The sequence below is a fragment of the Trichogramma pretiosum genome, unplaced genomic scaffold, assembly GCF_000599845.2.
Source record: "Trichogramma pretiosum strain Unisexual culture from Peru unplaced genomic scaffold, Tpre_2.0 scaffold13, whole genome shotgun sequence".
In the NCBI taxonomy this organism is placed as follows: Eukaryota; Metazoa; Arthropoda; class Insecta; order Hymenoptera; family Trichogrammatidae; genus Trichogramma; species Trichogramma pretiosum.
Window position 1 is genome coordinate 2262649 of NW_019641606.1, and position 6192 is coordinate 2268840.

Sequence of the window (6192 nt, forward strand, 5' to 3'; positions counted from 1 at the left end):
TTCTGATACGATTACCGATGGCAAATTCTGAAACCAAACGCGTAAGAATACCTCCTTTTTTAAAGTTACAAGTTTGTGCACGTGTGCAATGAAAAATGTATAGAAATCATCCATCATTTTTCACGAATTAAGAGAATCGACCATGATATTTTTCTTGTAATCGAAGGAAAAAATTTCATTTGCTATAAGTTGCGAACAAGAAAACAACATAATCATCGATAATTGATAGTCACTGCACATCATTAATAACCAAACACTCTCAAACGCTTCAATTTCAGAATACCGATTCTCTCAGCCTTGAAAAATCAAGCTATCTCGAGCACTCGTTTACAATTAATCACGACGAACGAGTGAACTAATCCAAAGAGGCATCGAGCTTTCAGCTAATAACGCAGTGTATATTAATTATTATGAGTAATTTTAATTGTTTCAAGAATTTGTTTGATAATGTTATTACGCACACACCATAAGTATATTAATATATTATAAGATTACAACTCGTGCGCACGGGTCCAGTCAAGTCAGCGTGCGCCTCGTGGGAGCGTTTCGAGTGTCAAGCTCGACTCATACCCAGGAAGAGCGGCCGTAACGGCCCGATTCTATCGTCGAACAAAGACGAATTGCTGACGCGGCTGAAGCGGGCCCCGGACGACGAGCGACAGCCGACGAGCTATAGGAAAAAACAGTCACTCCTCTCGTGTCCCTTGCTAAGGGCCAAGGTGCCCGGTATATAACAGAAAAAAACCAAGCTTTAACTATTAGTTGAACATTTATTCATATAAATTGCGTATATTACTCATTTTTTCCCTCGAAAACATAAATCATTTTTATTATTTTCATTAAACTTGTATTAGAATACGAAAGCATTATACTCAAATGTTCAAAAGGATTCTATTTTACTTTTTCCATATACATGTGTGAGCTTTGAGTAAGAAGCTTGAGTCTCTTGATACTAATACGCAATGAAGCTTAGAGTCGGGTGGACTTTCATGGGATATAAGATTACGAGTTGGTTAAAAGAGGCACTAGACTACGCTAGCGCCATTAAAAAAAGCAGCTTACAGCACATATAATATGCGACAAGTGAGATAGTTCCCTTTTTGTTTTCAAACGGTTAAAACTTTCGAGTAAAAATTTTATACGCTGGATTTTAACGGTATTGTGTCCTGGAAAAAAGAGACACAGAGTAAAAGAGAGAGAGAGAGAACGAGTAAGATGCAACGATGTTGTACAATCCATCTTATACTTTGCGAAACTTTCGAAATTGGTTTTTGATTGTCAGTTAGACTATTAAAGTTGAAGGTTTACGATGACGAATATGAGGAAGGAATTTATTTGGGGCAAAGTATTAACTACTTGTCGAAACTTCAGCAAAAGCGTATCTTGACGCGCGTAAACTCACACGGATAAATTGAAAAACGCAAGACTTGTTACTTTTTCTCTTCTTTTTTTTTTTTGCTCGAGCTTTAACTTTGCTTTGTGTTTTATTTCAAAAGAATATATTTATATAACTATGTCATTTTTTTCAACTTATAACGCAGCTGTCGCGGAGGAGCAGCAGCTTTTCCTAATAATGCTGAAACAATGTTAACGAAGAAAAAAAAAGTGAATAAATAAATCACAGAAATAAAGGGATTAACATGTTTTCATTAGCGAGGCCATAATCCATAACGTTGCCTTATTATTTTCTTTTCCTAATGTCTTGGATACACAAGCGCGACGACTATTATCATGCGAACGAAACGTAGCGCGAGGGCATGGGTTAGCGCGCGCCGAACACACAACAGCTGCTCTTAATGGGCGAGCTGCAACGCGGATCAGCTCCGGCAAGGTGTAACGTTAAATTGTCTCGTTTTATTTTTACATTAATATTTTGTGACCAATCCCACCCGCGCAGCAGCAGTCAGCCAGCCACCCAGCTACCTCCACAGGCACAAAGTGATCAAAAGGTACTCGCCGCGCGCCTTAATACTGCGCTAAATTCCAGTAAAATTTTACGATTTAATCGTATATATAAATTTTAACGTCAAAAGTTGTCGAAACTCGCGGCGACGCCGGCTATACGTAATTTATTTAAAAACTCATTCGAAACGCAGGCGAATATAATTATTTGTTGAAACTTTAAATTACACTATGGGCTCAAAGCTTTCTGATTGTACATTAACAATCCCCCATAGCGAAGTTCGGCAAAATTCGCGCGACTCGAATTCTAATCTCGCGCTATACTGCAGCGGCAAGGCCACCACTGCAGCATAGAGATGATGTAACGAGCCGGCGTGCCTAATATTTCACAGCGAGCGGAAAAATACAAGGAGCAATGCATCAGCTCGAGCGAGGCATCAGACACGACGCGACGATCATAATATGCATTTATTATGACCAGGCCAGCTAGCTTGTGTGTAAAATGCAGAGAGCGCGAATGAATCTCCACGGCTTGGCAGCAGCAGCAGCAGCGGAGAGAGGTGATGGCAGAGGCGACGGCGGCGGCGGTCTAATGTCCCTCGAGGACACGAGCAGAGCTACCAACAGCGTGTGTATATATACTATACCGCGGCGTGGACTACTACACAGAAGTTGTATAAAGGGCGGCTAGCAAATGGATGAGAGAGAGAGAGCCAAGAGGGATTGCAACTATCATTGTGCAGGTAGGTGGGCGCGCGTGGCCGGCCGCGAGCACAAGCAACAAAACTATTTCGCGATCAATTAATCTCTCTCATCTCTCTCACTCTCTCTCACTTCCTGCAGCCAGGTCCAAGGACCAAGCGGGCCCTTAATGCGGTTATGCGACGTGTCTGGAGAATTCATAGAATGATTTCAACTATGCGAGAAACGAAGATGAGATTCTCATTCGGGCGAGGACGATGACTATACGTGTGAAGCGATTGCGTACGACACACGATGTCGTCGTCGTCTTAAAGGTTCGTTTAGAAATTTCTTGCGACGAGGCAAGCTCCGAGACGCGCGTCAGCTGCAGCATTTGCAGATCGAGTGCGCCGATTGAGAAATGCTAAGTGCAGGCCGAGTAAGAGCAGCGCGAGTTAGATTTTTAATTAAAAATTGTGTCCACGATATACACGCGATGATTCAACATTAACGTACATCGGCCTCGTATACTCTCCGCGCAAAAAATAAAACGCGCGAGTACAAGCTGGGAAAAAAAATATCTATCGCGCTCGAAATTACCGTTTAAGCGACAAATTGAACGATACTCAAAAATGCTCAAGCCCATGAAGATAGTATAATACTCGTTCGGCTATATAGGAGCTCTCGGTGTAGTTGCGCACCTGTTTTCGGATGTACGCGTATAACATCGCAACGGCGGTACTGATGGCGGCGGCGGCGGCGGCTGCACCTCTTAGGTGCGCGCAACACAACTGTGTATATCACCTGCGTGCATGGTATGCAAATTTAACGCGCATCCCCTTCTCATTGCTTGACATTATTCGAATATATATAGCTGCGGTGCACAGCACGCGAGAGCTGCTGTGTATATACGTAATAGACGTGTGCGCCACGTACAGGAGATGGAGTATAAGATGTACCGTTACAAGCGGGGGCGAGCTAAGGAAGACGACGACGACGACGCGCGTGGCGAGAAAATTGCGAGCGTTTTACACGCACGCAGGTGAGACGACGAGCCATAGCGTAGATACGCAAATGTTATTTCAAAATTGAGATCTGAGAGAGAAAGAGAGAGAGCGAGAGTAGCAAAGGGTTGTTCATTGTGTAACTGCTGTTGTTTTGGTACTGTGTTGAGAGAAAGAGAAAAAAAGGCGGAACATTTCGTACTATATTTCAAACATGTAACCCGCGACAATGTTATAAAAAGCATTGGATCATATACATCTAATGCGCGCACCGAGTTTTTCAAGCGATAAAAAATCCGATTTCGGTGAATATACCTGTCGAATTCGTGTATACATATGTTAAATGCGTACACACGTGTCTGTCTGTCTGTCTGTCTGTCTGCGTCTGTGCGCACCTACTTCTTTATCGGTTACACGTATATCCCCTTACAGCCCAGCAAAAAAAAAATATATATTATACATATATATAACTAGATAAAGACAGTCAAAGTTGCTGACACGCCGCAGGGGCTTAGGAAATCGAAGGTATAGCATGCACACACAAAGACGCACTCGCACGGAGAGCGACCTACGTGATTTATGCATGCATTTACGCGAGTGCAGAGGCCTAAAGCTTCAATCTCCGCACCGCACCGCGCACAGCTCGCCGAGTATTATACGCGCCACGCCTTATCGCCGCGACCGATAAGAAGTTTCGCGCGCGCCGGCAATACTATTGCAGTTGCCGCAGCCGCTCGCGTATATAGCTGAACTGTACTATGGATATAACGCGACGGGTTAGTTCGGTGCGTGCGTGCGCATGTGCCGCTGCTTTATGCACTAGCACATAATATCGTATGCACGGTGTATGGAACCAAAAAAAAAAAAATACCTCTATAAAAGCTACATCGTGCATGAATGTAGGATTGCGCGCGTGAACCACGGCTGCAAAAGTAGGTGAGATATCGTGTCTGTCATGTGGATAGACACACACACACACACACGCACACACCTGCGAGAGGAGCTGAAAATGAAGCCAGATAACTCGCAGTGTATTTGCACAGAGATATACAAACCCGTGTGTAGCTTGTTTACAAATTTTTTGACCACAGGAATACATTCTCTGGTTCAACTCCTATTTACCGAGAATCGTAGAAAATAATCGCTACATAATTTCGTGAATTTTTAGAGGCTTTGATTGTACGGATAAGAAGTACCTCTATGTGTTATTGCGTATAGATAGTCGCGACGAAATTCTCAGAAAAAAAGTTTGTGGGCTATTTCACGAAAGTGAGATATTTATATGCAGTACGTCGTCTCCTTGTTGCGTCGCGCGGATAATTTTCAAAAACTTATCAACGAGCATGCATTATATATTTGCGGGCGTAACTGCACACCCACACACCCACACACACACACACACACACACACACACACACACACTCGGTATAAGCTCAACGAGTCGAAAGAATGATGAGACTATTTTCCTAAGTACTGTGCAGTATGCTCCTTTCCTTTTTCAAGAGAGTAAGCATTATTTCATCCAGAATGACCATTTACCGCCCGCGAGTTTGTGCGTGTGTTATACATGGGGTGGGTACAAGGGTAAGACGTTCGAGTGGCTGCAGCTACTGCACACGGCTGCTGTGCATGCATATGCGAGCTCCGCAGCGCATCATATATTTTATCGTCATCTTATATTTTTTCACTCCTTTTTCTCTCTGGCGAACTTCAGAAGAAGGTTTGGAGGAAAAAAAGAGGGAAGCCCACAGAGAGAAAGAAGAGTAGGAAATTCGTTTCTCTCTCCGTGCAGTGGTAGGGGCGTGACGCATATAACAGTCACGAGTTTTTCCATTATAATCTTACGCGCGGACGAAGCTGGCAACGGCAAAAAAAAGAACAAAAAAAAAGAATAGGAAGGGAAAGAAGCAGTCGAGCTTTTGATTTTGTCAGAATTTGCATGCGTATGCGCGTTATAAATATATGAGCTCTCTCATGCGCGCAGCAGTAGCAGCAGCAGAGCACGTATAGTACTCGAAAAACTCAACATTTTGTTTTTTTTTTCTTTTGCTAGCTCAAAGTTTAACTTTTGGAAATATTGAGAGATGTGGGTCAGCGGTGCGAATCAAAAGTTTCGACTGTGTAACATTACGATAATACGTAACGCAAGCGCTTGCTACACAGACACACGCATTTATATTTTACATGCTGCTGCTGCTGCTGCTGCTGTGTATATATGAGTCAAATTTGTTGGGCGCCGCGCGAGATAAGATGTTTTGCGTGTCATGCAGTACCTTATTGCGAGCCGCAGACTTTTGGGTTTTACTATACAACAAGTACGCGCACACACGTGTGTGTTTTTTCCTCTTTCATAATTCCTCGGTTCCGGGCCGAACTTGGACAAATAATACAAACGTCGTGCGCGCCAACGACGACCTGTATATCGAGTGACCTGCTATATATAATTATAATTACACGCGCGCTTTGAGCAATTTCCGAAAACCCGAATCTCGACGCATGACTAGGCAGAGAGCTGCTGCCGCTGCTGACCACTCGACGTGAAACCTTCTCGAGGAAACGACAACACTCCAATCCTCTCACGCGCGGGCTTTTTTAACTCGCACGC

At 43.5% G+C, this 6192-nt stretch overlaps 1 protein-coding gene across 2 annotated transcripts in view; it reads right to left on the minus strand.

Moving 5' to 3' along the window:
- Positions 1 to 6192, minus strand: part of LOC106652084 (E3 ubiquitin-protein ligase MYCBP2) — a 157251-nt gene that overhangs the window by 118290 nt on the left and 32769 nt on the right. The gene's annotated exons all lie outside the window — the stretch shown is intronic.